Source organism: Aegilops tauschii, chromosome 7, assembly GCF_002575655.3.
Source record: "Aegilops tauschii subsp. strangulata cultivar AL8/78 chromosome 7, Aet v6.0, whole genome shotgun sequence".
Classification (NCBI taxonomy): Eukaryota; Viridiplantae; Streptophyta; class Magnoliopsida; order Poales; family Poaceae; genus Aegilops; species Aegilops tauschii.
In genome coordinates this window covers 143,535,177-143,556,853 of record NC_053041.3, presented here as the reverse complement: position 1 = coordinate 143,556,853, position 21,677 = coordinate 143,535,177, and the positions used below count along the sequence as shown (strand labels likewise).

Sequence of the window (21,677 nt, the reverse complement as noted above, 5' to 3'; positions counted from 1 at the left end):
GGTTACAATCAACTGGCAAGAGATCATCAATACACAGAGATCCTCTCTGAGACCAAATAGTAGTACAATATTCTGGACGACTGTAATTAGCCAGACAATCTACTACCACATTTTGATCCCTACAAATCTTCTGGGTAATAAACTCCCTCTTCTCCATCAGGGCCTTGATCTCAGCTACCAAGTCCCCATAAGCTCACCGTGAGAGATTCTCATTTGATAAGATGGAAAATGCCTCAATTGAATCTTAGGACAATGTTGGATGTGAACATTTATTTGTAAAGCTAACGAGTTTAGCACATCCAACACATCAGCCCTTCAAATATAAACAACAACACATATAAATAACAACAACACAACAATATCACTACAATGTAAAATGGCAACACAACTGCACATATACAGCAGCACATCAGCACAACATCAAATATAGTAATAGGTCCATAACTAGCACATATAGGCCCATAAGTACCACACATAGGTTCCATACAAGCAACAAGTCACATATAGAAGCACGCTGCCGCCATACAAGCAACAAGATACTCCAACAATGAAATGAGCTCCACCGGTCGACGACATCCGCGATGAAAACCTACAAGTTCGGGAGCACAAGCATGAGTTTACAAGTTGAAAGCAAACGGTCGAGAAGCACAGTCATTAGCTTATTACAAGTTCAGAAGCAAGCATATTAGGAACTAACAAGGAGTTACTATTGTTGAGAGGTTGAAGTGCGATGAGCCGTCTCCTGGTTTCCAAGAACGTGGCCAGATGCACCTCCTGGCATATTGTTTGATCCAACACTCGGATTGAGCTATAAACATTAGACGATTAGATGTATTAGGTAACAATGAAAATGGTATTCGGAAGTATAGAAAGAAGACAACTAGGTCAACAAGGTTGCAAATAACCTTGGGCATAAATATCTCATCAGATAGTAATGCTTTGATGTCTTCGTTAGTTATATGCTACAAATAATGAGAATAACTCGTCAACTGCTATGCATAGTAGACTTCTATAGTTGCAAGCAAATATCAGGACGCAGCTTTCTAAGGAAACTAACTAACCATTCAAATGAGTACATATATAAAGACAATGTACTTGTTGAGTAACAAAATATAGAACCAAAGGTTACTAGCAAATGAAATCAATGGATGTCTTAATTATCAATTAGTGTCTGATTATTAGAGAGAATTAAAAAGGTTGAGAATATCATTGAAATGATATGATGTATCAAGTACCACCTTTTTCTTCTCCGCAACCTCTTTGTAGCGTTTAAAAAATCCTCAAATTCGTTGTCACTGATCTTATATCCAAGCTACACATTTGGCAACAAGGTGTCACTATAAAATCGGGAAAAGAAGACCTCCTGCTGTAACTTGAAAATGAAGGTCAAGAAGACCTCCTAGAGCAATACCTCCACTAGTACAGATCTAACAGCATGCCTTCCACTGAAAAGGAATATCAGAAAGCATAATTACGAATGGGAATCTGTAATCTAATATTGAGTTTTGCTAATCTATAAGAGTGAACATGGCAGATACATTCGACCTCAGTAACTCTAGAACACCTTGACGGTTTATACATATAGTAAAGAAACAAAAAGTAGTGGAGGTTTCCTCTATGAGAAGTGATCCATGTTCAACTTCATGAATATATAGTATGTCATAGATTTTAGTATAAAAGTGAATGATTTATCATATTATATAAATACTCCAAGTGTAAGCGTTCGGATTAGGCCTTTGGAACATGCACCAATTACTAGAGTTCATCAAAGAGATGAAAACCAAGGGACGTCACAGAAGATTCTTTGCACTACAGTAACCATGGGGGTGGGGGTGACATTTGCATGATACCTCAGCTTCCCAAGAACAATACCGGAGTCGTTGGCACGTGTTAAACCAATATCGTCAGGCGATATTATTTCATAAGTTCCTTTGTATTTAAGCATCCCATCCTGAAAAAAACCCGACAAAATTTAGATTTAGCCATTTAGTTCATGAACCAACCTGAAATTATACAACAGTAAAATATATATAACAATGATGCATACCGACAGGGAATGAAAAATTAGCACATCTTAGAATGAGCATCCAAGGTACAATTTATACTGTAATGTGATTAATCAATCATAAATGAACTAAAATAATCTCCCAAGTTAACTACATTCACAAAAAATAAATTGACTGCCCCATGTCTATTACAGTTAAGCTAAGTTTTCCTAGCCGTCACATGCATGTAAACAAATGGCAGAAACATTCAAATTCGCAAAAATATTGTTAAGCAGTAAACTGTGTAGTCATAAATAAGAGCCAACGTTACAAAATCGAATTATTTTACATAATGAAGCAAACTGGAGTTATGCTATAAAAACGAAAGATGTCAACCCATCCATACTAAAAAATCCAATCTAGGAACTTCAATGGTAATAAGAAACTGCAAAATTAGTCACCTGATGAATTCCACTTTCATAAGCAAAGGCATTGGCACCAACAATAGCTTTATGAGGTTGTACGTGAAGTCCACTGTACTCTTGTACCTAGAATAGTTAGATCATTTTTCACAAGAAATTTCAGTTTGTAATAAATGCAAAAGGTACCTGAAAAAAGCGTCCAAGACACAAAATTGTACCATTTTTCTTGTCATAGTAATATGGTGGGTATTAATTCCAGTATGCATGCCATCACAACCTGAAATTGTGTCAAATATTAGACATGTAGCTAGCAAGTACTGAAGCCATACCAGATCACATTCCTAAACATTAAACCCATTCAAATGAGCATGAATTTTGCAAAAAGAAAAAGAAGAGCATGAAGCAATGCCCAGAAATATTATAGGGCACACCTCCTCCAACGAAGCATTTCCAGCTCTTTCACCGATACCATTAATAGTAACCTCTAACTGCCGTGCTCCCGCATATGCACCCTAGAGGCTAGCGAAATTAGTAGTGGCATGATTAGACAAATGATAATATTAGATGGTACAAATAAATGAAGGGAGTACCGCCAATGTGTTGGCAGTTGCAAGGCCAAGGTCATTATGGCAATGAGTAGAAATAATGACATTATCAATCCCAGAAGTATTAGCTTTTATGTCAGCAATTAATTTGCCGAATTCGACAGGAAGATTGAACCCAACAGTATCCGCAATGGTGATGGTTGTTGCTCCAGCTTGTATGACTTCCTCTAGAATATGATAAAGGAACTCTTTATTTGACCTGGATGACAAACAGAAACCGATCATGACATACGCGTATGCACACAATTATGAACCACCATAAAATAACATATTTCCCTCAAAATAAGAAAATAACTTACTACTATATTGCGAAGAATAATCGAATTAAACTAATAAACACTTTCCATATCTAAAAATATGTCAAATGAAACCACAAAACTATCTTTATATTTATCTATAGAACCATGATATATGACATCTGCTCCGTTTTTAAGCGATAGGCACGAACACCTTCCTACTCCCCTTTAATTACATGCATGTATGTATTAGAATGACTCCCTCTTCTCCCTATATACATTTTTTTTGCGGGAAAATACTTTGTATTACTCAAATACTAGTAGGATTACACTCAGCACCACATTGTTCGACGACCTCATCAGGTCCTGATCCTAGCCAAACGATAGCACGTCTATGTAATCTACCAAAGTTCGCCAACAAATGGCTTGCCTGATTTTGAGCACGATGTACATGACTAATACAGATATGTCGTTCCTCCATCTTACCTTTTATTTCATCTACTATAAATGTGAACCGTGATCTATCAATGTCACCAGCCTTCAAAAGATTGGATGGTTTAGTGCAATAGGGAGATTACTCCATTGTAAAGCCACATTCAAGCCTTCATTTAGTGCAAGTGAAAGTGCAACTATCCCTGGGTGGTTTTGATAATTATTAACAACATATAGCTCATTGAGCTAATGCTATTTCAAGATAAATATTTTAGGAAAGTTTAATGATTGGCATGGCATGGATTAGAATTGTGGACCCCTCAAAATGCTAAGGACACATATTGGCTCAAGCTCAAGACTCTACATTTTACTTTTAGTGATCCAAGATCACATTGAGTCCATAGGAAAAGCCAATACTATTAAAAGGGGATGAGGTGTTGCTTAATAGGTTGCTTGCTCAAAGTGCTTAGTGATATGCTCCAAAAACCCTCACCCACTTTCTCATATCCACATATGTCCCAAACCAAAAGTCAAACTCGGCCCCACCGAAATGTTCTATCCGGCGCCACCGAGTTCACTTGAAATAGCCACTGCCACAAACCCTAGTCACTTCGGTCTCACCGATAGGGATCTCGGTCACACCGAGATGGTATTGCAAACTCTCTGTTTTCCTTCGTAACATTTCGGTCCCACCGAGTTTGCTTGACCAACTCTCTGGTTAGCTTATTACCAAAGTCGGTCTCACCGCGTTTGTGTAATCAGTCTCACCGAGAATATGTTATGCCCTAACCCTAATGAAATCGGATGTCGGTCCCACCGAAAAGCCTAACGTTCACATTTTGAACTAAATCGGTCTGACCGAGTTTTCTGATTCGGTCCAACCGAGTTTGGCGAATTGCGTGTAACGGTTAGATTTTGTGTGGAGGCTATATATACCCCTCAACTACTCTTCATTCGTGGAGAGAGCCATCAGAACATGCCTACACTTCCAGCATACATTTTCTAAGAGAGAACCACCTACTCATGTGTTGAGGTCAAGATATTCCATTCCAACCACATAAATCTTGATATCTAGCCTTCTCCAAGTTGCTTTCCACTCAAATCATTTTTCCACCAAATCCAAACCTGTGAGAGAGAGTTGAGTGTTGGGGAGACTATTATTTGAAGCACGAGAGCAAGGAGTTCATCATCAACACACCATCTATTACCTTTTGGAGAGTGGCGTCTCCTAGATTGGTTAGGTGTCACTTGGGAGCCTCAGTCTAGATTGTGGAGTTGAACCAAAGAGTTTGTATGGGAAAGGAGATCGCCTACTTTGTGAAGATCTACCCTAGTGAGGCAAGTCCTTCATGGGCGATGGCCATGGTGGGATAGACAAGGTTGCTTCTTCGTGGACCCTTCGTGGGTGGAGCCCTTCATGGACTCGTGCAACCGTTACCCTTCGTGGGTTGAAATCTCCATCAACGTGGATGTACGATAGCACCACCTATCGGAACCACGCCAAAAATCTCTGTGTCCACATTGCGTTTGCTTCCTTCAAACTCCTCCCTTTACCTTCATGTGCAATGTTTTACATTCCTCTGCTATACTCTTAGACTTGCTTGTGTAGGTTGATTGCTTGACTTGCTCTAAGTTGCTAAAATCTGCCAAGACTTAAAATTAGGAAAATGCTTGATTTTTATTTGGTCAAGTAGTCTAATCACACCCTCTAGACATACTTTCGATCCTACAGCAAGCAACTCGGCTTGCAAAGCATCATGGCATGAGAAGAGCTGTCGGTAGGATCTATAAATGATTGTGCATGCGTCATCCCTTAGCACCATGCCACTTCGCGCTAAGTTGTCAGATGGATCAAATGACCCATCACAATTTAGCTTGATCCATCCTTGCTTCGGTGGCTCCCAACAGCGAGTGGCCTCACATGGGTCAACACAGGCATACTAGATTGGAAAATCTTTTTCACATTAAAAAATCCTTCATTACGAGACCTTCAAAACTACTCCCTCTGTTTCTAAATATAAGTCTTTTTAGAGATTCCACTATCAAAACTACATTCGGATGTATATAGACCCCTTTTAGAGTATAAGTTCACTCATTTTGCTCCGTATGTAGTCTATAGTAAAATCTCTTAAAAGACTTATATTTAGAAATGGAGGGAGTAGATATCATGTTTGGTCAAGCTGATGCATAGAAGGATGCCATTTTGGAGAATAGATCTACTGATTATTGCTACCATATGAAACATTCAGATTGATGATTGAAAATTGTGCTATATTGCTATAACTAATATTCAATGGTTCGCTGGTTAACTTTTTTCTTTGCTTTTACATACATATTTTACTTTAATCCTCATGGCAAATAATTATTTATTTATTTTCATGCCAATTTAACTTGCGTGTACCGTGCCAAAATTTACTTTTTAACGCCATGGGAAATTTCACTTTACATCCATGATCTTTTTTAACTTTCATCTTTTATGGGACGTTTGTCTTTTATGGGAACGTGGTAAATTTACTCTATGAAACATGGAAATTACTACCAAACAATATATGATACACTTTTTTCGTGTTCTACATGATGGTGATTTTTAATCCACATTTTTTTGTGTCTTCATGTATATAGTAAAACACCTCGCAGTTTTTAATGCATATATTTTGTCACTATGTACCGATGCAAATTGCCATGACTTTTCCTTTCTTATGCTCTTGATTTTTTTTTGAACCATGGCAAAAGTTGCTTTAAAGATGATGGCAATCCTTTTTTTCATGGTCTATTGAAATTTTTTGTTTTCGAACCATGGCAAATTTTACTAAAACAGTCCAAGGTATATTTTTTTTCATTCTATGTATGTCAAGTTTATTTCCCTTTATTTTTGGGTCATGTCACCTTTTTCATAGCATGGCAAAAAACTGGGCTTTATTAGTCACAACAAAAGAATGAGCGAGTTGTCTCAAAAAAAAAAAGAATGAGCGAGTGATCCTAAAAAAAAGCAAAGACTGAGTATTTTTAGGCCAACTTCAATGCACGACCCACCTTGTCCGTGTTTGTCTGTTTGGCACCCAAAAGTACAGACGACACGGCCCAACGCGTGATCGCATCCGCATAATTTGTCCGGTTGACATCCGGCCCGCCCCATTTCCGGCACAAATCTGTAGCCGTTTGCGTCCACACAGACGGTGAAAGGGTGGGCACACAATTGCTCCTCGTCCGCTTTGGGGGCGCGTGGCGGCCGTCCAACTACCTCCACCGCCCAAAATTAATACGCACGCGCGGCGGGCCCCGTCAGTCAGCCACCCAACTGGTGGGTCGTGGTCCTTCTTAATGTGCAAGCCATGGACCGGCCAGTCCATAGCTTCCACTTCCAAGCCCGCCTACCTCCTCCTCCCCCGACACGAGGTAGCAAACCCTAGCCGCCGCCATCGCTTCCACCTCCTCGCCGACGCCATGGGCTGGCATTGGATAAGCAAGGGGCAGCACGACCATGAGGCTGGCTCCTCCTCTGGTCGCCGGCGCACCAGCAGGTCCACGCCGCCTGCACCACCTGCTCCGCCCGCGTTTGAGATCGCGCCGCCAGCAGTCGGGCAGCGCAATAGGCCGTATGTCCACGCCGATGTCTGCCGGCGCTACTGGGAGATCGCGATGCCACTCCCGTGGGGAGATGTCCACCTCCCCAACAACTGGCATCTAGTCGCGGATCGCGTGCCGATCCCACCAATGCCGGTGAGCGGCCGCGCCCGCCGCAACGAGATCAACCAACGCCACACCCGCCTGCTAGAGGATCTTCTCTACCACTTCAGGTATGCCATGGATTCGCCACTATGGGATATGTGGCTCCGCGACGAGCACGACCTACGGCGGCAATCCTTTTTCATCGATCGTCCTCCGAGCCCGTGCCCTGATCGTGCTAACAGCCCGCCCGAAACGTGCGGCCATAGGCATGTGCGTGGAGTCACGCCGACGGCATCTCCGTCCCCGCCCCCACTCCCGCCACCTCCCATGACCGACGAGGAGGAGGCCGAGCTCATGAGGCATGTCATGGAGGACCCCATGAACACCCGCGACGAGCGCCAATGGGAGGGCCTCTAAGCCATCATGGCCCTCTCTGTGGCCGGCGACGTGGCCATCCCGGAGCTGGGCATGGCTGTCAAGGAGGAGGTGCGGGAGGAGGAGGTGGTGGAGGAGCCGCCCATTGTCACGCGGAACCCGCGTCTGGTGGGCCAGCAGTAGAGCTGGTCGTGCACGACGCGGAGATGGCTGCCTCGGTGGGTGTCGGCCCATGGCCAGTCACGCCGCCGCGGTCACCAGGAGCCACGGGAGTAGGTGGTGTAGGCGCCTCCGGTCTGGTAGGGGCCGTCTGCCCACCTTTGGCAGCCAACTCCGTACGTCGACCTCACCAGCGACGACAACGAGTAGTACGGTGGCTCCTGAAGACGGCGGCAGCCACGGGCGACGGGCCTTTATCTAGTTTATTTTATGTCTTTTATGAAGTTTTAGTTTAATTAAGAACTTGGGTACTATGAACGTGTGGACGTTAATGTTTATATTTATGTTTCCGTATTATTTGCAAGTTTATTTGGGTTTTTTGGGGCAAAAATCCAAGTCCAAAAACACAAACGGTTTGGGATGAGCCATGCCGGTTGGGCGCATCGATGGCCGCACGACCGCAAGCGAATTGCCGTGTCCGTTTTCCTGCCCCAAGTAGACAAAACAGATGTCCATTTGGGGTCGTGCGTTGGAGTAGGCCTTAGAGCATCTCCAACAGGCGCACAAAAGTTTCGCGCCCTAAAATAGTTTTAGTGCGCCACTGTAGCACTTTTAGCGCGCCGGACCCAACATTGGTTTATCAGATGCCAAAAAACGCGCACCCAAAAAAATACGCAGTGTAAACTGTGAAGCGCGCAATCCGGCGCCTCAAATTTGCAGCATGCGATAGCATTTTTCAGCGTGCGCCCAACCCTTTTTTGTGCGCGCACTTTTTTATAGCTTCTGCTAGAGCTGTCCGGCGCCTAAAAAACCCGAATTTTAGCGTGCGGAGTAGTTTTTGGGCCGCCTGTTGGAGATGCTCTTATTCACATACGAAACATGGGCTTTTTTTCCAGTAAAAACACCTGCAGAGCCAGGGGCGGAGCCAGAATTTGAGCTTGAGGGGTCCAGAAAATCCTCATGTGTCAAGTTGACTATAGTATCACTCATATGTATGCCAATATATCTGGCCGTAAAAATAGCTAAAATGCTACTCAGATGTCAAGCCATATGGCAATATATCTGGAGGTAAAAATAGCTAAAGTTCCATTATTATATTTGTTAGGGATATAATGTAACATTATCGATAAGATGAATTTATTGATGCAACCACCATACTGGTTGAACAAATTGATAATTCTTGGTCCTTGAATCAATTGGCTTGTACTAAAAAGGAGTTACCCTTGTTGTTTCCCTCTTCATATTTGAGCCATAATGAAATTCAAAGAAAAACACATCAAATTTACAAATTAATAACAAGTTGTTTCATATGTTGGTGAGATTTATCAATTCATCAAAGAAAATTCGGTTACTACAGTAGATAGTATACGCTGGAGATTGTAGACACGAGATGCGACCATTTATATAATACTTACAGTGATCGGCCCAAGAGATCTTGATGCAAAGATAGGCTAGTAGCACACCAGCATGGGATAACAGCCGGTGGGAGCGCAGGGGCGGCTAGCACTTGCCTATATCCTGGCCTGCAGTGTTGCTGGTCTGATCTCCTTTGGTCCATGGATGATGATGCGCGGCGGTGGCAGCAGCAGCAGGAAGTGAGGCGCAGAGAGCAGGGATCGATTAGGTTTTCCGATTGATTGTACACGGCCTTTTTTTTGGAGACAATCAGCAAAGCTTTATTGATCCGTCACATAGTTTACATGGACGAAATGAAGATCCCAGGGTGGCCCAACCAAACATGGCGACCAAGCCCCAGTTTTAATGCATGCTTTGCTAGATTGTGAGTTTCGACGTTCGAGCTCCTAAATTCATGAACAAAATTACACGAAGTAAAACTAGTAGAGTACTTTAATATTTCATGTATAATAGCCCCATAACCAGCCCCGCTTCTTTTCTTGAGATCATCTATCACCACTGAGCAATCGGAAGCCACATGTATAGCTTGTATGTTTAGATCCTCTGCCAATGCCAGGGCCTCCCTTACCGCTAGAGCTTCCAAAGTTGTCGGATCAGTTATCCCTCTGAATACCACTGATGAAGCACCTAGATAGAGTCCATCTCTGTTTCTGCAAATTGCTGCCACTGAGCCTACACCTCGTCGTTCCGAAACCGCAGCATCTACATTCACCTTCATCAAGTGCTCCGGCGGTTGGATCCAATGGGATGGCCTCACTGGCCTGGGATGTGAGTGCTGAATGTGCGGTTTTTTCAAGACTTGGAGATCACTCCAGTAGGACTGAATATATAAGTGTGTTGACATTGGGCTTTGAAAGATATCCTCATAAACTGTTTTCCTTCTCACTCCCCATATAGCCCACAGCGTGATCACCATATGCACTAGTTGATCATGCGATAACTTGCTATTCATTTGGAAGATCCATTCCTTAGCGTTTTCAGATTTATTCTGGCACATTAACTCCACCATTTCTTCGTCAGCTAAAGCCCACACGCTTCTTGCCATTGAGCAGTTTATAAGCGCATGTCTCCAAGAATCTCTAGCTCCGCATAATCTGCATGCCGCCGAGGTAGCCATGTTCCGATGCTGAAGAAGATCCGCAGTAGGCATAGAAGATCTAGCCAGCCGCCATAGGAACATTTTCATTTTAGATGGAACATCAATCTTCCAAAGCTTCGACCATTCGCTTGTTTCCCTGTTATCACCTGACGCGCCCGCTGCCTCTTCAATCCAATTTTCCCTTGTGATTTTCATTTGAAGTATCATTTTGTAGGCTGATTTGACAGTGAACATACCTCGTTGGTCAGCACTCCATGACCAGAAGTCATCAATGTTCCTGGTACACAGGGGGATCGACAAAATGGCCTCAGAATCTTTAGGTAAGAAAACTTGACGCACCAGCGTTTCGTTCCAGGATGCTGTTGCTGGGATTAACAGGTCAGAAACAAGCTCATGAGGGTTATTAATCAAAGACACAATTGGTCTCATCATGCCCGGGCGGGAAGCCAGTTGTGTCTCCAAATTTCTGTAGACTGACCATTGCCAATTCTTCTTATGATTCCATGTCTCAACATATCTCATCCATCAAGTATTGCCCGCCATATTTGCGATGGCTTGCTTCCTGATTCTGCATCAAGCAAAGAAGTCTCTGGGAAGTATATTGGCTTCAAAATCCTCGCACTAAGAGAGGATGGCTCGCTCAAGATTCTCCAAGCTTGCCTGGCGAGTAGTGCTAGATTGAAAATTTCCATATCTCTGAATCCCAAACCCCCAAGGTGTTTTGGTCTGGCCATGTCGTCCCAAGCCACCCAGCTGGGCTTGCGCTTCCCCGCCTTACTGCCCCACCAAAACTGCCGGATAATCTTCGTGATATTCTCACAAAGTCCTCTCGGTAACCTGAAACATGCCATGGAGAAGACCGGGAGCGCCTGTGCCACTGCTTTAATCAAGATCTCCTTCCTCGCATAAGACAAGAGTTTTTGCATCCACCCCTTCACCTTCTCCCAAACACGGTCTCGGAGATATCGAAAGGTTCCCATTTTTTATTGACCAACATCTGTTGGCATTCCCAAATAGCGTTCGCTCAGGGTCTCATTCTGAACATTAAGGATATGCTTAATGCTTTCTCTCCTCTGTTGTGGGCACCCCTTGCTGAAAAAAATCGAGGACTTGCTATGATTGACTCTCTGACCAGATGCATCACAATAGGTATTCAATAGGTTTGACACCGCCGTCGCACCCTCATTACTAGCCTTGAAAAGCAGCAGGCTATCATCCGCAAATACGAGATGGTTCACAACCGGAGCAGTCGGAGCCACCTTAATCCCACTGAGCAAAGACGACTGAGAACTGTGTTTTAGGAGGCACGAAAGGCCCTCTGCTACAATCAAAAATAGATAAGGGGAAATCGGATCTCCCTGTCGAATACCACATGATGGTGTAAAAAGTTCTAGCTTTTCTCCATTAAAAGAAACTGAGAAAGAAACTGAACTGATCATACCCATTATAATGTCCACCCACTGCTGCATAAAACCAAGCTTGACCATAATCGCTCGCAGATAAGCCCATTCTAGCTTGTCATATGCTTTCATCATGTCAAGCTTGAGTGCACAATGACTATTTGATTTGGCCTTACTCCTCTTCATGAAATGCAAGCACTCGTATGCACAAATAATATTATCTGTGATGAGACGGCCCGGGACAAAAGCTGATTGCTCCGCTGAGATGATATCTGGCAAGATTACTTTCAACCTGTTTGCTATAACCTTGGACGCAATCTTGTAAATGACATTGCATAAGCTAATGGGGCGAAACTGAGATAAGAGGGTTGGGTTCATCACCTTTGGAATTAACACTAGTACTGTGTCATTAACACATTCTGCACTTTCCTCCCCTCTTACAATTCTCAGGACTGCTCTCGTGACCTCTTCTCCACAGATATCCCAATGCCGCTGATAGAACTGGGCCGGGAAGCCATCGGGCCCCGGCGCCTTAGTTGAGGCCATCTGAAAGAGTGCCGTTTTAACTTCCTCCCGGGTATACGGGGCAACCAGCGCCTCGTTCATGCTTTGGGTGACCCTTACAGGAACATGTTGGAGAACTTGGTCCAAATTAGTTACCCCCGCAGATGTGTATAGAGACTTGTAAAAATCAGTCACGAGTGTTCTTAGTTCAGCCGGATCGCTAACATTCACTCCAAGAGCATTCTCTAGGGCTTTAATCATGTTCTTCTTTCTCCTCATAGAAGCCCTCATATGAAAAAAAAATTGTGTTTTTGTCTCCTGATGCAAGCCATTCGAGCCTAGATCTTTGACGCCACATCAGTTCTTCCCGATGGTAAAGCTCAACGAGCTTTTCATTGATTTTAAGTTCTACATGTGATGGTCCGATCCTCCTTGGGTCCCCTCTCAGTTGTTCTAGCTCGGCCAGCAGGTTCTTTATTTCTTTGCGGACGCTTCCAAAAGTGTTCTTATTCCAATTTCCAAGACTGTCAGATATAGTCCGCAACTTTGCTTGCAACTCTTCCAGGCTCGATGTTGGTTGTCCCTCGCTCCAGCACCGCGAGAGTGTATCTTGCCACGTTTCATGCGTCTCCCACATAACCTCATACCTGAAGGGGTGTTTCGCCGGTGGGCCACTTTCACCATCCGCAGTCTTCAAGAGGATCGGGGCGTGGACCGAAGTCGTAGCCGTAAGATGGATAACCGTGGCTGTGGGAAACTTCAGCGCCCATGCACCCGTCGCAAGCGCTCTATCTAGGCGCACTCTGGTGTAGCTCCCTCCCGAGACCTTCTTTTCAAACGTCCAAAAGTTACCTTGATAGCCCAAATCCGCCAACATGCAAATGTCCACCGCCTCCCTAAAACCTTGGATTTGTGCATTACTCCTCTCTCCAATGCCTTCTTGTTCTTCTGGACGCAGCACTTCATTAAAATCGCCTATGCAGACCCAAGGTAGATCGCTTAAAGTAGCTATCCCCTTCATTATGTCCCAAGTATGATGTCTCAAACTGGTTTGGGCCTCTCCATAAAAAACAGTGGCCCTCCATGGGTCCTGACCTGGATCTGTGAGAGAACAATCAATGTGATAAACTGAGTAGCCCAAAATCTCTATATTTATTGGATTATTCCAGAAAATTCCGAGTCCACCACTCCGACCCTGACTACTAACAGCATAAGCTTTATCAAAACCAAGACTACTAGCCAAACTCTCTACCCTTGCTCTATCCAGCTGTGTTTCTACGATACAAAGTAGGGTAGGGGCAAATTTCCTCGCTAACTCGCGAAGCTCCCGAACTATCGCGGCTTTGCCCGCACCGCGGCAGTTCCAACATAGGATACTCATTGGACCCGGCGGTGCTCCACCCAGGAGCCCGCCGATGTTGCGTTTGTGTTATCCTTTGCATTGTTTCCCTTGCCTTGGCCGTTCTGAGCTTGTGTAGCTGTCTTCACCCTCTTGGGGTCCTGCTTGGGTGGTGGGCTCACGGGTGTCTGTGGTGCCGGCAGCAGCAGAATCCCGTCGCCTGGGTGAGCCAAGGGTGCAGAAGTATGCACGCCTGTAGACAGGACCGAAGCTTGGGTCCTCTTCCTATTCTGATCTGCCTCTGCCATCCAAGCATCCTGGTCCTTGGGAAAGGCCGGTCTTTCCTCAGCAGCTGACCGTCGACTCCCTGCTGTGTTTCTTTTCTTCTTCGCCCCACCGGGTCCAGGACCCGCTCCGCGGAACCAAGAGGCTTTCAAGTTCTTGAACACCAGCGCCGATGGGGGGTGAACTCCGTCGCCGTGTTCTTTGTACAGATGCCCAAGCCTGCCGCATACCGCACACCAATCTGGGAGGCGTTCATATTTGACACGGAACAGCAGCCTTTTATCATCAATCTTGAGCGAGACCGCATTCTTCAGTGGTTTGTTGACATCTATGTTGACTCGGACCCTGAAAAAGTTACCTTCAAAATCGTGAGATGCTGGCTCCGCGTACACCAGATCACCTGTCTTTGCTGCCAAAGCTGGAATCTGCGACACATAGCCATCCGGAAAATCATGAATCTGTGCCCATATAGCCAGCTTGTCCAGTTTGATCGTTGACGGTTTGGTGAACCCGTCGTACTCCGCCAGAATCACTGCATCTCCGCGGAAAGCCCACGGTCCATCCTCCATCACGCGCTCCCAATCACCGAGGCAAGAAAACTGCAGAGTGTATAAATTGTCCTCGAGTGGTCGGATGTTCACCTTCTGCGCCAGATCCCAAGCGGCCCTCGTGTTCTTGTAAAACCAGAATTGGCTATAGGGCTTTTCATTGTGAACTCTAGCAATCGCCATCCACCGCGTTGCCTCCGGCGGTACAGGTTTTTGATCAACAACAATGTCATCTAGGTCCTCCTCCGAGAGACCCAATTCCTTCATCATCGCCTCTAGATCCTCGTGAGTGCCTGATCCAGAAGCTTCGCTCGCCATGTTCGTTCCCTAGCCCGAAGAACTCTCCACCGGGCTTGTTTGTCGAAACCCTAGACTCCCTTCCTCTCCACAGACCCCTAACCAAGATCGGGTAGCAGTCCAGGGACCGCCGCTTGATCGATCCGAGTCGAGGGATCACGGAGAATCTGGGGTAGGGAAGATGAATCTCTACGGCGGCTGGGAGTCGCCACCGAGAGGAGAGGAACCCTAACGTGAGGGAAAAGATATTTTGTACACGGCCTGGACTACGTACGTATTGTCTTGCAAGAAACTAACTCCAGGCCACGATTGCCCTGAGCCGATGGGCTATCCGCTGTTGGGCTTGTAGTGGGTGCAGCACATTATTAAATCACTAATTAAGTCTGGTAATTTGCCTTAAAAAAAATTAAGTCTGGTAATTAGTCTTCCGGCAGCAAATAATAGACTTGCAGAGCCATAAAACTTTGAGGGGGGCCTGTGCACAGCGCTGGAGGATGTTCAGGCTGAGGAGTTTTTTTTTCATGGTAATACGTGTCTCATTTATAAGATAAAATCAAGTTATAAGGCACGTACACACCGACCTTACAGACCTTTAAAGATAGGGTAAACCTATGAAAAAACCAGCGCCTATCTCCCTCCTTCGACACCACCGAAGCGACCACCAAAGGGACGGAAGACAGATCACCTCTACACCCGAGCTCGACGCAGCTCCATCGCTGATCAACAGCTTTACGGACCTCCAAAGTCGTTTGCCAGAAGCAAAACCATTGACGTTGAACGAATCAGACCGGGGCAACATGTCCCCGGACACGCCATCAAGCTTCAGAATTGACATCCCTGCACGACTACATCGTCGGAGGAAGACACCAGAACTGTCAGCCTCCAACCACAAAACCAGCACAGGATACACCATCTTCCAGCTGTGACATGCGCAAACAGCTGTCTGCGCGTATTCCTGGACGACCTCTTGGGCTCCACACCGACGTTGGAGAAAATGTCGTCGCAACGACGAAGCCCCAGAACACAAGTCCACCACGGGGAAGATGCCGCCGCCACACCATCCCGGCTTGGACACACTACCGTCCAGATCCCTCACCGACCACAGTGTGGAACACCGCATCGGGGAAGAAACTAAAATACTTTTATTCATCGCCAGATCTGAAGAACTACGAGAAGACCAAGCTGCCGATCTACAGGACCGAACAACATACGTTGCCATCAACTCCGAGACGCCGCCGTGAAGGTCGCCGCCGGTGTGGGAGTGGAGTTGAGGCAGATTTATTTGCCCGGGCATCGCTCCCACCACCCCAACGACGCCCTAAGGAGATACTAGACAAACCCTAACTATAGGCCGGCGTCGAAGCGCTGTGGTCTCCACCTCCTCGCGTGGCCGGAGTGGCCAAACGGAAGAGGCGGGGACCGGCGGCGGCCGGTGGAGTTGGCCTCAGATGCGATCGCCTCCACGATCGCTTTCCTCATGGAGCGAAGCCCTCAACCGGTTCAGGCTAAGGGGTTTTTGCTGTCGTTCCATCGACCGACCTCCTAGTAGGTACTAGGTAGTACTACTTCATAATAGTCCAAATTTGAATCGTACGCATACCTGCCGGAGTCTTCGGGGGCGAACTCTACATCGAGGCATCCAAGAGCGCGCGCGTAGGCCACCATCTCCCTGGCGATGGCCACCACCTGCTCGGGCGTCTTCCGCAGCTTGTGCTGCATGTGGATCTCGCTCGTGGCGATGAAGGTGGTTATGCGGGGGCGCCGGGCGTGCCTGACGGCATCCCACGCAGCATCGATGTCCCTCTTGTTGCACCGGGCGAGGCCGCCGATCACGGGGATGTGGCCGCCGACGGGCGTGTTCCCAACCTCGATGGCGATGGAGCGCACAGCGCGGAAGTCGTCAGGTGAGGAGGCTGGGAAGCCCGCGTCGATGACGTCGATGCCGAGGAGCGCGAGCTGGCGCGCGACGACGAGCTTCTCGGCGCTGGTCATGGCGGCCCCCGGGGACTGCTCGCCGTCGCGGACCGTGGTGTCGAAGATGCGGATGTAGTTGGGGTCGTCGATGCGGTTGGGGACGTACTCCGGCCGCCGGGGAGGCCCGGGCGGACGCGCGGGAGACCCGACGGTTTGCTGCGACGGTGAAGCCATGAGAGAGGAGGCGGGCCCGGGGCTCGCAGCAGGAGGGGAAGCAGTGGGACGCTGGTGCGAGGTTGGGGGAGCCGAATGTGGTTGCCGCGGTGTTCATTCCTACACGGAGATGTGAGTACATCGGCCGTAGTTGTACGATGGCTTTCAGTGTACTAGTACTAGTACTACTTATATATTGATGAATCGGTTCCCAAAACTGGCGAAAAGGAGATCAAGCTGCAAGGCGATCTTGCTACCCCAGGAATGCCCGCTGCGGTCGTTAAAAGCACATCGATGACGGAGTAGGCACGTCCTGAACCCATGGCCATACGAACCCACTTTTTAAAAAATGCAAAAGAAAATTCCACGCATACATGTTCGTAAATGTGTGTGTGCGGCACAAAGTTTGTGAAAAAATATCTTTTCATTTCGTCTTTGAAAAAAGGCAAATTTCAGTGCTTCCAAATAAACCATAAAAAAGTTATTTTTCCGTAAAACTTTATACACGCACATAAAACATGAAGACGTATCCGTGCAACCTTTTTCGAAATTTTTTAGCATTTAGAAATGTGTCATATGTATCGTTGCACTTCCCATCAATGACGGGCGAGGTTTCGACGGTGTCGCCCGTCACTGACCTCCTACCACTGTTAAGAGCATCTCCAGCCGTCGGCCCCTCAGGTGGCACTAAAAATCGCCCCTGGGGGCGCACCGGCGCAAACCGCGTGCTGGGGGCGTGATGCCCCCCAGTCGCGGCGCCCGTGATTTTTAAAAAAACTAAAATCCGGCACAAACTAGGCGCAAATTTAACCAAACTTCGGCGAGTTCATCCATATTTTAAATATTTTACAAAAAAAGAAAAAAAGTCGCTGCCGTCGCCCTCGCCGCTCCTCGCCGCCCGCCGCCCTTGAAGCTCTACATGCCCAGGAGCCTGTAGAATTGCGTGTAGTCGTCGTCATCGTCGCCTCCTCCGCGGCCGCCGTCCCTGCTGCACCCCTCCCCAGGTTGGCGCGGCGGGTTGGACGGTCCGGGGGCGTCCTCGTCCTCGTCGCTGTCGAGGATCACCATGCCGTGCTCGTCCTCGCGCCCACGCTTGCGGGCGGCTATCTCCTCGAGGGCCCGGCGCTGCCGGACCATCTTGTCGCAGAGGTAGTCGTCCCGCGCCCACTTTAGGGCCTCCTCGTCGGAGAAGCCGCGCCGGACTATGGCCTCGTACTCCGCGAGGAGGCCGGGCTCCGCCTTCGGCCTGACGAGGACGAGGCGGCCAGAGATTGTTGGAGATGTGTCGAATATAGTGTACAAGATAGGTTACAGTTAGACTTGTAGTTGTATTGTGTTTAGATTGGATATGGAGTTGTGTCCTAATAGGACACTTGTATCCTAGGCCTCTCATATATATCGGGGGTAGACACACGATGTAACCTATGCCAACATAATATCACCGGAACGCATAGGAAGCCGGTGGCATGTGTCGGTGTCCAGGGCGACCGGGTGCGGTATTGTAGCGGTGTCATGGAAAGGAGCGCCCATAGTCAAGCCTCGGGGATGTAGCCATATCTGTGAACCTTGTTAACAAATCTCGGTGTCGTGCTCATGTGATTGCTTGGTCCTCGGATGATCAACGGTATGCCTCGGATTTATTCTAACAAGTGGTATCATGAGCTAGGTTGTTCAGAGGCGGCGAGAGTTGACCTAGAGGAGGCTGAGTGCTGATTTTGTCCATCACGAGAGGCGATCGTGTATCAGCTGACGCAAAGCGAATTGAGTCGAGGCCGAGTTCTCGAGAGGATCAAACAGCAGCGGATCGATCGGCGTGGTACCTGGAAGCGGCCCGGTTGGGTGCGCGTTTGGTTCAGCCATGGTTTAGCGGCCCTGGCAGGAGGCGCCTGTAGCACGTGTGTGTGGCTGCTGGTCAACGCAGCTGGATCAGGAAGAGACCCGATGGGGCGCACGGGCTGGACGAGGTTCAGGCCATTGGCAAGCGGTCCACGCGGCGGTTTTCTGCGTTGGAGGGAGCTTGGAGACTGACGATGCTGGAGATTTGTTTGACAAAAAAAACCAACACATGGCAGACCCAATCGGCGGAGAAGGCATCCATTGATACGGATCCATGGTGCAGGGATATGACAAAGCAAATAGCTAGCTTCGGGAGGTTGAGCCAAGACAGGGAGCCAAATTTCACGTGAAGACCAACTAGTTGGAATTATTAGTAGTACGCGGTGTTCATGTACTTGGGGCATCGCGTGAAAAGCTCGGAATAATTTTTCACAGGGTCAGCTGTACAAAGAACTATGGGGCCAACGGTTACCAGGTTTGAGGTGGAAAAATTCGACGGAACTGGAAATCTTGGGTTATGGCAGACATGGGTGAAAGATTTGTTGGCACAACAGGGATGCTTGAAGGCGTTGCGGAAAGTCATGTCAGCTGAGATGGAATTATCATGTGATGGATGAAGATTCGCGGAAGACGATTTGGGAGTCTCGAGCGTGTCATGCAGTCGGAGAAGTTCGGCTGGGTCGGACTAGATAGTCTGACGGATGGACGTGAGTCGGTTGGTACAGAAGACGGTGGTGGGATCGGCGACGACGACATATGAGCGTGATGCTGATGGTGACCGACTTCTGGGGCGTGGAAACGCGTGGCGCATGCCTGAGGGCTTGTGTGGCTTCGACAAGACTATGGCACGGGGTTCATTCAAGACGGTGCACATGTGTGCTTGAAGTCGACGGGGCGCGAGGGTGGACTGATCATCTATCATGGAGTCATGTTGAAGGTGGAGCTGGATTAAGGGGCTACGGTGTAAGGATCCAGAGAATCGAAGCCTATTCAGCGGGAAAAAATGAGTGACACGTAATTCGGACTGGAGCCCAGTGGTCTGATGGAAGCGTGAAACTCGTCATCGGTCGGTGATGACCGATGGTACTCTGCAGTGGGGGTTGAGTGGTGTAGGTTTGCGACTCTTTAGATTCAATCAGGACAGCGGAGGCTCGACGCGGTAAGAGCGGCGAGGCGTGCGGTATGCACAGGACATGGAGACAGGCCAGGTCAAGAAAGTAGCGATGATGGGATAAGCTCAAGTCCAATGGGAGTCTAGTGGTCATACATGTGATGAGATAACTGCGAATTTGACTCGGGGTGACTACAAGCAATGGTGAAATTCCTTCAAGTTTCAGACAGACGGTCAAGAAAGGAGCGATGATGTTGAGTTCAGGTAACTCTTATGTGTGACACCCAATATGTGAGTTGTTCACTTTCACGCAGGTCCGTGATCAGTGTGTGATGGCGTTGGACTGATACTTTGGAAGTTGGGAGCACAAGCTAGAGTAACAAGAAACTTAATTTTGCTCGAGTGTTGACTGTGGTCAAGAAATGAAGGGACTAGAAGTTGCAGGTGGAGTCACATGGAGTCTTTGGAGTAGCAGCGGTACTCATGGGATAAGCTCAAGTCCAATGTACATGAAAGTTGGACACATGGACAAATTCAAGGTGGTGGAGTATATTCCCCAAGGTGGAGTTTGTTGGAGATGTGTCGAATATAGTGTACAAGATAGGTTACAGTTGGACTTGTAGTTGTATTGTGTTTAGATAGGATATGGAGTCGTGTCCTAATAGGACACTTGTATCCTATGCCTCTCATATATATCGGGGGTAGACACACGTTGTAACCTATGCCAACATAATAGCACCGGAACGCAGGGGAAGCCGGCGGCATGTGCCGGTGTCCAGGGCGACCGGGTGCGGTATTGTAGCGGTGTCATGGGGAGGAGCGTCCATAGTCAAGCCCCGGGATGTAGCCATATCGGTGAACCTTGTTAACAAATCTTGGTGTCGTGCTCGTGTGATTGCTTGGTCCTCGGATGATCAACGGTATGCCTCGGATTTATTCTAACAGAGGTGGGGGAGGAGTCGGCGATGCGAACGCCGGAGTTGCGGGTGCGGTGGCTGACCGGCGTGTCCTGGGGCTCCGGCTTGACGGGGCGGGGGCAGGGAGAGCCGGACGAGCGGCCGGACGAGGAGGAAGACGCCCCCGGGTCCATGCGCCTCGGCGTCCACGAGCTCCCACGCCGGCGGCAGAAGGACGGGGGAGCGGGGTACTCCAGCCTGGGCATGTTGCCGCCCTCGATGTACTCAAGGACGGCCTCCAGCGTGCGGCCGGGCACGCCCCACCATCGGCGGCGGCCTTTGGAGTTGAGCCTCCCAGAGGGCACAACGCCGTTGGTGGCCTCGAGCTGCTCGGCGTGGCGGCGACGGAAGTAGGATTCCCACAGCGGGCTGTCGGGGACGTACCGTGGACCTTCCCTCGCCGCCTGTGGCAGAGAGGCGCGGATGCGCGCGATCTCCGCACGCCGCGCCGCCCCGGTGGGCGGTGGTGGCACCGGGACCCCGCCGGCGCTGATCCTCCATGCCCTGGGCACCTGCATGTCCGACGGGACCGGGTACTCGGCCTCGTAGAGGAGCCGAGCTTCGTCGTCATGAAGGTGGCGGCAGCCGAAGCCGTTCGCCGCCGCACCGTCGCCTGGGAAGCGCTCGGCCATGGTTGACCTGGAGACGGCCAGAGGAGAGGGAGGAACGGGGCGTCGGCGGTGGAGAGTCTGGGCGTCACCGGCGCGCTGGGGGCGGCTTATATAGGCGGAGGCGCCGCGCGTACGCGTGGCCGCCGTGTGTACGCGTGGCGGGCGAGGGGCGCGCGTCGTCCTGTCTTCACTGCGCCGCCCGTGAGGCATCAATGGAGGAGGTTGACCGGCACGGCAGCGCGTGGCAGCTTTGGCATTGATTCGC

The 21,677-nt window shown here is 48.3% G+C and overlaps 1 pseudogene; it reads right to left on the bottom strand.

The window, feature by feature from the left end:
* Window positions 1-364: 364 nt before the first annotated feature.
* On the bottom strand, window positions 365-16,919 carry LOC109745698 (2-isopropylmalate synthase 2, chloroplastic-like; annotated as a pseudogene).
* Window positions 16,920-21,677: the final 4,758 nt, after the last annotated feature.